The sequence below is a fragment of the Cotesia glomerata genome, linkage group LG7, assembly GCF_020080835.1.
Source record: "Cotesia glomerata isolate CgM1 linkage group LG7, MPM_Cglom_v2.3, whole genome shotgun sequence".
Taxonomy (NCBI): domain Eukaryota; kingdom Metazoa; phylum Arthropoda; class Insecta; order Hymenoptera; family Braconidae; genus Cotesia; species Cotesia glomerata.
This window is the reverse complement of record NC_058164.1, coordinates 21441607-21451556: the sequence shown is the minus strand read 5'-3', so window position 1 is coordinate 21451556 and position 9950 is coordinate 21441607.

Here is a 9950-nt window from a genome sequence, read left to right as displayed (position 1 = left end):
AAGGAAAGTGATGTGAATAAGTTTTAATTAATAACCCATACTTCGTTTGAAAATTTATCATAAGTTTATGCAATGATTGTGTAACGGGGTGGTTAGCCCGGTCCAATTGGTCACCCCTTTCCTCTTTTAAAAAGGGTACCACTGGGATTTTATACACGGTGTCCCAGAAACCGGGGTAGCATGAGAAGGGAAAGATCGGGTCGTGAGAAGCTTGAGAGAGAGGGCTGCAAATTAATGCTGAGGAACAATTATTAACAATAACAAAATTATAATTATTTATTCCAATTAAAAAATTTAAAATTAACAAATTTTCTTAACAATATTACCCTTAAAATTAACCTAATAATTACTAAATTGTGAGAACCTCTCACCTACGCAGGCACTCGCCAAAATCTTACAAACTAAATATCGTCTAACTCTTTTTAATCATAGACCATTACGCATCTAACTCTTTTTAATCATAGACCATTACGCATCTAACTCTTTTTAATCATAGACCATTACGCATCTAACTCTTTTTAATCATAGACCATTACGCATCTAAACTCTTTACAATGCTTTAACAATGCTTTTTATCGAAGTGTCCTATTTCGTAACTAATGGGCTTGCATTATAAATTCAGGTTAACGATCAACTTTGTTGTAGCAACAAGACTTCATTGTTACTAATGTAGAAAATTCAGTCGTATTTGCATTTCCGAGGATAAGGACGTGCTTCAAAATCCTAGATAATCTGTAGTCATTGAAAATTGAAACAGTTTGATTATGTGGTTAAAAAGGTCTATCTTATGTTTTTATTTTTTGATAATTTGTCATGTGATGTGTTACACTATCAAGATTTCTGATTCCGCAAGACGATTTTCGCAGATTCATCGCCATGTGGTAAGTTATTTAATTTTTACAACGATTAACAGTTTTGATCAACGATTCCTTCGTTGATTACTACAGTACACTGAAAAAAAAGTTTTTTTACCTAGGAAATTTTTCCTTATGGATAAAAAATTGGTATTCTTATGATTAGAATACGAATGTTTTTTAACTATAAGAATAAAGTTTTCTGACTGTTAAAAAACTAGCCTTATTATAAAACGTGGTATTTTAAGGTTAAGAAAACCAGTTTTTTAAATCAAGAAAACTCGAGTAAAAAATTTAGTATTCTAGGTGAAAAAAAATTTTTTTTTTCCAGTGTATTTAAAAAAATCGATTATTTTTTTTTTTAAGAGAACATTGAAAAATCGTCAAAGTATCTTTAGATAAGGATCCTGCGAAAGGATGAGATTTAAATATTTATATTTAGAGATGGCAATTCGCAAATATCGATTTCTCGTTTAAATAACATAAGAAATTTTTTTTTTTAAAAATAACAATTTTTTTTCTCAATAACGCCTCAAAGGATTAATTTCTTTTGTTTTTTTCCGGAACTGTCATTTTTAGCCCCTCAGTAGCGTCTTATATGCCTATAGGCGCTTAAAATTGCACTTATGATGTTTTTGAGCTCTTCGAGCTCAAATATACAATTTATGTGTTGTTTTGAGCTCTCCGAGCTCTAAAGTCTGATAGACGTTTCATAGAACACTATTTTTTGAATTTTTAAACCGCAATAACTTTTGAATGAATCAACCGATTTTCACGCGAATGGCGGCTTTCGACGCAGTTTTTTTCAGCCTCGTAAATAATCTTTAAGTTCGAATTGATCAAACTAGGAATTTCGGAATAATTTTGAAAAAACACTTTGTTCGGTTTTCTTTCGTTCACGATATCTCTCGAACGAATCAACCGATTTCGACTGGCTTGGCGGCGATCGACGTGGTTTTTTTCTGTTAAGAGCTGATTAGTTTTTAAAATCGATCGGTAGAGCCGGTTAAAAGTTATTCCAAAAAAACCACATATGAAAAAATTTTTTTTGTTAGTTTTTTTGAGATTTCTCAAAATCTACCGGTCTAAATTGTATTCGAAGTCTAAGTTTGATCAAGCCCTTTCGAATGGCGCCAACCACAATGAAATTGGTCAAACCGTCAAAAGTTATAGGCGGTTTACACACACACACACACACACACACACACACACACACACACACACACACACACACACACACACACACACACATTTGGGGCTGAGGAGAAACTGCTACCGGACGCGTCTCCCCGAGCGGATGGGAGGATGCTCGTTGTCCTTGGATGACACTTAATCTCTTAGTTGATGAGGTACAGCGGGTAGGAGCCAAGCAAAATAACCAAACAAAATAAGCTCCCGTGGACAAAACTCCCCTGTAATGGGTTGGTCACATTAACTGACCTAGCAAGACGATCGTTCTCTGCTGTGACCCACTGGGAGTGACCGGAAACTGTATCGCAGTTTCCGACGATGCAGGCCACGGCTGATGTGAGCTTGCTCTGCCGAGGTGTAAGTTGCAGCAGTGGATCAGGAGCCAGCCACTTCGGGCCTTGATCAGAAAGTACGCAGTAAGTGTTGGAGATCGGAATCTTCACCGCTCCGAGCGAGTCTAGTCCGTCCGTGTATTCCGGGACTGGCTAAGTGTCGGCTAGGCCTCAGGGAACTGGGGTAGGAGTACTATCTCCGAGGGTACACCCGTTCCTAGTTATGGCAACCCGCTCCACTCCATACGATGCGCTGGTAAATCAAAAAGTATGAGTAATTCACAGGAAACAAACAAGAGTGAAAACGGGCCTCATGCCCAGCAAGACGCACTGCTACTTAGTGCAAAGATGAAGAGGACAGATGCTCTGGTACATCTAGAGAAGCTAGTCAGTGGACTGCAGGACTTTCTCCAAACCAAGCAAAATATCCACAAGGAGATCAAGTCGAAGTCGACGAACATCTGCAGTGCCCTGAGAAGGTTCAAGAAACTGGATAAAGAGTGGCAGGACATCCAACAGCAACACGGTAATGTCGTGATGAAGACGAGTGCGACAGCGGTTTCACCTTCAAAAGCCGACACGTTTGTCGAAGAGATGGACACAGGTGGTGAGGGTGACATCGAGTCAGTTGTCGAAGACGGAGAGGAAACTGGAACTGATATCAGGCCTGGGAAAAGGAAGGAGCGAAATTCCCCAGACTCAATGACCAGCCGTACTAAGAAGAAGAAGGACCTTAAACCAAGTCCTCAGAAAAACACGGTAACACAGAACGGCGGAAAAAAGGAGGTGAATGAGTGGCAAAAAGTCCAGTCAAGGAAGTCCAAGAGAGAGCAAGCAAAAAAAAAGCTCCAGAAGCAACCGCCGAAGGAGCCCAAGCCAGAGCCTAAGCGGAAAAAACCGCGCAAACGGATCAGGCCGGACGCACTGATCATCCGCCCAGCAGAGACGGCAAAGTATGCTGAGATTCTGAAGCGAATAAAGCAAAACGTCCCTGACGAACAGGTCCGTACTACAGTGGATAAGATCCAAAGAACTAAGACCGGGAGCTTGCTGATTACGCTTTCGAGGAAGAGCACTGACCGAGGCCAAGCCTTACAGAAGACCATCGCGGGCATCCTCCAAGAAGACGCGAAGGTAATCTGCAAAGGACCACAGGAAGACGTCGAAATCCGAGATCTTGACGATACCACAACCAAGGAGGATATTCAGGCCGCCTTGCGAACGGTAATCGGAGAAACCTGCGAGATACCACTAGGGACAATTAAGATTCGTAAGGCCTATAGAGGTACTCAGACAGCTGTTGTGACACTAGCAGCAGCTGCAGCGCGGAAGATATTGTTAGGAAGCGGTAAAGTCCGGATCGGCTGGGCCAACTGCCGAATCAGAGCTACGAGGAGACCAATCCAATGTTTCAAGTGCTGGCACTTTGGACACCATGGATCCGAGTGCAAGAGCAATGTGGATCGGTCTAAGCTATGTATTAGGTGCGGACAAGAGGGACACAAGATTGCTGAATGCAAAAACCTAGCGAAATGTGTATTATACGCGGACCAAAGTGCGGAGAACGCGGCCCATCATGCCGGCGCATCCAGGTGCCCAGTATTTAAAGAGGCACTCCAGAAGATAACAAACAAACAGACATGAAGATATTGCAGCTAAACCTAAACCATTGCGAAGCTGCACATGATCTTCTTATGCAAACAGCAAGAGAACTAGAGTTAGACTTAGGAATGATAGCAGAGCCATACAGACACCTGAATACCCAGCCTTGGAAATCTGACAGCACTGCCAAGGCTGTTATCTAGTCCTGTGGTAAGCATCCCTTCCAGAGTGTAGTTAACAGTGATAATGCCGGCTTTGTAGCAGAAACAGTTAACGGCATCCGTTTCTACAGCTGTTATGCACCACCTAGCCTATCCATTGTTGAATTCACTGAATTCTTGGACAAACTGACCGAGGACGCCAAGCAGCATTATCCAGTCGCGATTGCCGGTGACTTCAACTCCTGAGCAGTAGACTGGGGCAGCAAGCAGACCAATGCGCGAGGAAAAGCACTACTAGAAGCTTTTACTACACTAGATGTAGTCCAGCTCAACAGTGGTGATACGCCAACCTATACTAAAGGAGAAGCAAGCTCTATTGTAGATCTCATTTTCGTCAGCAGCAGCCTCATCAGTGGGAAATACGACTGGAAGGTGATGGATATCTACACAGCCAGCGACCACAAGGCAATTCTCGGGGAAATATCACATGACCGGAATACAAGACCAATCAAGTCACTCAATACCATTGGATGGAAAGTGAAGTCTTTTGGCACAAGCACATTGGTAATAGCCCTGAATAGTGAACCGATTACTACTGGATCCGCAGAAGAAATGACCAAGGACCTGATGAAAAGAGTTGTCCAGGCCTGTGACGCAAGTATGGTCCGGAAACGCAGCATAAGCCAACGCCCGGCAGTACACTGGTGGAACGACCACATCAGCGTTCTTCGGAAAGAGTGTCTAAAGGAAAGAAGAATATCCCAGCGTGGCTATCGACGACCTAATTCTGCAGAGCGGGTCGGAGAGTACAATAAAGCCCGTCGATCATTGAACAAAGCCATCAAGGATAGTAAGAGGCAATGCTGGAAAGAGCTCATCAACGAGGTGGACAAAGACCTGTGGGGTAGACCGTACAAAGTGGCCATGACTCACCTAAAATTCAAACAAATGCCGACACCCACATGCCCACAACTTCTGCAGAGAATCGTTACCGCGCTGTTTCCGCAGCAACGCGAGCTTCATTACCAGTTAGCTCAAGGCAAACTGGAGGACATTCCACCTGTCACGGAAGAAGAACTGACGGAGGCTTGCAACCGCGTAGGGAATAATAAAGCACCAGGATTAGACGGAATCCCTAATATTGCCTTAAAAACAGCTATAAAGGCAGCACCGGCATTATTCCTGGATGTTTACATCACCTGCCTCAAAGAAGGGATTTTTCCTCAAAAGTGGAAACAGCATCAGTTAGTGCTGCTTCCTAAAGGAAAAAAGCCACCGGATTTGAACGCATAATTCACCAGAGAATTGAAGCAGTAGTCGACCCACTCCTGGCAGACAATCAGTATGGATTTCGGAAAGGACGATCAACCCTGGACGCAATCAAACTGGTTGTTGATGCGGCCAAGGAAGCAATCGCAGGAACCAGATGGAAGGGTGGAACGAAGAAGTATTGCCTGGTGGCGACTCTAGACATCAGAAACGCCTTCAACTCCGCCAATTGGGAATGCATTATGCAGGCCCTCCAAGAGAAGAATGTACCAGAATACCTTCTTAAGATCGTAGCAAGCTACTTTGAAAACAGGGTCCTGAAGTATGACACGAAGAACGGTCCGAGGGAGTATGATATTACTGGAGGTGTACCACAAGGTTCAGTTCTAGGCCCGCTTCTGTGGAATATTATGTATGACGGTCTATTAAGACTAACTCTGCCAAGAAACGTCAAACTCGTAGCATATGCAGATGACGTAGCCATAGTGATCGTTGCCAAACACCTTGACGAGATAAACCATATGTTCGATCTCACTTTTGAGCACGTTAACCGGTGGATGGACGCAGTGAACCTGCAACTGGCGCAACACAAGACTGAGGCAGTACTTATTACCAGCAGAAAAGTGGTAGAGACCATTAAGCTGAAAGTCGGCGAACAAGAAATCACATCACAACCTTATATCCGATATTTGGGAGTGATGCTTGATGCCCGACACAACTTCAAGCAGCAAGTGGAACATGTCAGTGCCAAAGCGTCAGCAGTGAGAGCTAGTCTCGCACGACTGATGCCGAACGTCGGAGGCCCAAAGCAGAGCAGGAGGCTATTATTGTCATCAGTAGTCACATCGGTGCTCACTTACGGAATACCCATTAGGGCCGATGCACTAAAGACGCAAGAATCATGGAGAAAGGCTGGACCAGTATATCGACTGAGTGCCCTACAAGTAGCTAGCACCTTGCGCACAATATCAGAGGAAGCAGTGTGTGTTATTTCCGGTACTCTGCCTCTCAGAGTCCTAGCTGAGGAAAGACGGATTTAGTGTGCGTGGTTGCAAAATATTTTACTTTTAATGAAATTTGTAAAATCTATTTACTAGGACTTTAAAAAAATTGAAATACACAATGACGCACACCAAGTACGTTCCAAATTTTTTTTTTAATTTTTAAATTTACAACAAAATTTTTTTTAATTTCCGAAAATCATAAACAATCATATCGGTTACTTGGATTTTTTAATTTTTTTATTTTATATCTTTTTGTAAAGAAAAAAAAAAAAATTTTTTTCTGGACAGTCTTATTATGTGTAGAGCCTTTAAATTATTATTTATTAATAATTTGTGTACACCACCTTATTATGAACGTGGACTTGGCGCGATTTTTTGACAGTGAAACTGTTTTTATTCGGATTTTAGTATTTTTTGTAATTATAAAAATTTACAATTGATACCAACTTAAATCTAGCGTTGGCTGCATTTTTTATAGCAAACTACATATCCCCTTGAAGCTACAGTTTATGTAAAAATAATTTCAGCGTACCCTAGCGGGTGTAGATGCAAGCTGTGGAATATCTTTTTTTAACTATAGTTTCCCATCTAATGAAGGATTACTATGCATTCTCGAATTATTTAGTTTGTGGCAGATCACTTTGCCCATCGAAAAAAAGTCAGGATTGAAATTTTTGCGTTGCTATAGTTTGTGCTGATTAAATTTAATAATTTCAAGTAGATTAATTGTTATAAGTGGATATAATTAATTAATAACAGTAAAATAAAGTATGAATTACTGTTATAATATACAATTTAGGAAAAAAAGTACCGTAAAATTAAATAAAATTTTGCAACCTCAAAATACCGTCCTGCTTACAGTAAACATAGTCGGTAGTCTGGCGCTCCGTTTACAACGGATTTGAACGGAACTTGGCGCCAGATTCTACCGAATCTGTGGATTAAGGGCTCATCTTTCAACAAAGTTCCTTATCCAGAAATACTCTGACGATTTTTCAATGTTCTTTAAAAAAAAATTAGCGTTTTTTTTCTTAAACACTGAATTGATTACAGAAAGAATTAGCAGAAATGTGTATCACGCGTAATACAAGTTCGGTGGTGATCTCCGAAGATTTATTAGGCAACGATTGGGATTCAGGTGAAAATTCTTTGATTGTCATCGATCGTGAATTCAAAAAGCAGATCACTGGTTTCATGTCCGCATACCCAACGTACATACTCCTATTCGATACAATGAAAAATCTGAAGATAACCCTGGAGCATCTACAACAATCGAGAATTCTCTATATTAATATGGAGCATTAAATCGCTGTTTTTGATTGTCGAATCTGAATCTCGGTGCGCAAACGCTAGAAAAGTACTGGAATTTATGTGGCAGCAGGATTTGTAAGCTGCTCACTACATGTGTAGTGATGAAGATTCGACGAATGTTTTTACCTTAAATCCTTTTAAAAGTAACGCTCCAGCGCCGTGGGTCCAGATTGACAAACATAGCGGTAATAAGATGAAATCGACTCTATATGGTTTAAAGTATTTAAAAGGTAGGTGATGCTTTAGAAATCCATTCATTAATGTCATTTGTTACTAGGCTATTGGTCTAAAACAGATGTATTATTTTCAGATAAAAGAATATGTAAAAGTATAATTTCGACAAGACTCAAGAATTGAACGGACATGAGATAAATTTAGCATTTTTTTTTTATTTCAAAAATATTTCTTCCGATAAAGTCAACATCGAATTATCTAAGTATTTAAAGTCAACGCAGGGTCAAAGAACTATTGACATTCTATTAGCCCATGTTAACGCCAGGCTTGCATCCTATTTTTTTTTCTAAATCTATTAAGGATAGATCTCTCGCAAATGGATACTTAAAACATTTAGTTTGTTACGCGGGTGGTTAGCTCGGTCCAATTGGTCACCCCTTTCCTCTTTGAAAAGGGCGCCACTGGGATTTTATACTCGGTGTCCCAGAAACCGGGGTAGCATGAGAAGGGAAAGATCGGGTCGTGAGAAGTCTGGGAGAAGGCTGTAAATAAATGCTGAGAAACAATTATTAACAATAACAAAATTATTTATTCATTATAAACAATTAAAATTAACAAATTTTCTTAACAATACTACCCTTAAAATTAACCTAACAATTACTTAATTGTGAGAACCTCTCGCCTACGCAGGCATTCGCCAAAATCCTACAAACTAAATATCATCTAACTCTTTTTAATCATAGACCATTACGCATCTAAACTCTTTATTGAATCATAGACCATTACGCATCTGTACTAAATGAACTCATTATTAACTACGCCAACCTGACAATAATTAACAAAAATTTATTTCAACTACCAGAACTAATTTCACATAAAATAACCTCGTCTACCTGACGGAATACCATATAATCTTACTAAATTCCATATAAAATCATCGACCGGACGTTAACTTAATTTCCCAAAATTCTCTACTTATTCATACATCTTAATTACCAATAAAACTAAATCCCAAAACTTCATATTCTACAAATTTAACAAAATTACGCCCAAGAATTTCTTAATACAAAATTCCGACCTTCAATTTTAATTCATTAAATTCATTAATCCATCTTACTTAACTAAATTCATTTTCAACTTACTTAACTAAATTTTCTACTAAAATTATCAATCAATTTATTCTACTAAACTCACTAATTTATTTTATTTCTCAATCTCCACTAATTAATCTTTACAAAATCCACTAAATAATTTTATTGACAAAGTTCATTACTCATCTTCTACATTTACTAAATTTCTCAATAAATTTATTCACTAAATTAACTACTTTAATTAAATTTAGCCCACCGGCCTAAATTTAATTCTACAAAAAAAAACTCTTAAATTCAACTACTGTAATCTTAAAGCGTCTCAACAAAATTTCCAACCATAAAACTTTCTAAGATGACCTTCACTAACTTAATTACGCATTTTCATTTCTTATTCAAATTTTTGTCTTGCAAATTCTTAACTAAAATTAATTTATTAATCTATTAATCAATTAAATTTAATTTTCAATATAAAAGTTCAGCGACAAAACTAACTAATTGACCTTGACAATATATAACTAAGGTACGAACTCGCTAATATAAAAATGGCCGCTCGAGAAATTAATTTTAATTATATCAGCCTCTTCATTAAATTAATAATCAAATCTGGCCTAAAATAATCGAAAATACCTGGAGACTCAATTATTGTTTTATCCAACGACGACTAATACTCCGGTCCAACTTGGCGGGCTCAGCTGCTTGGCGTCTTGTCGTCTCGAACCAGGGTGCTGGCCTGCGGTCAGGGTTGTCCAATTCCAAGATGCCACGATAACTTCCTCTGCAGTTGCTCTTTATTCTCGACGTCCAAATTTGCACTCTATTGACTTAACTGGTCTCAACAAGGTCACTGCTTCACAAAGGCGAAAAGCCACTGGCTTCCAGAAGGGAAAAAGCCTCGAAGTTTTTCTTGCTGGCTCTTGTATAACCCTCGAACTCCGGCTCTCGAACTTTCTTATTGATATGC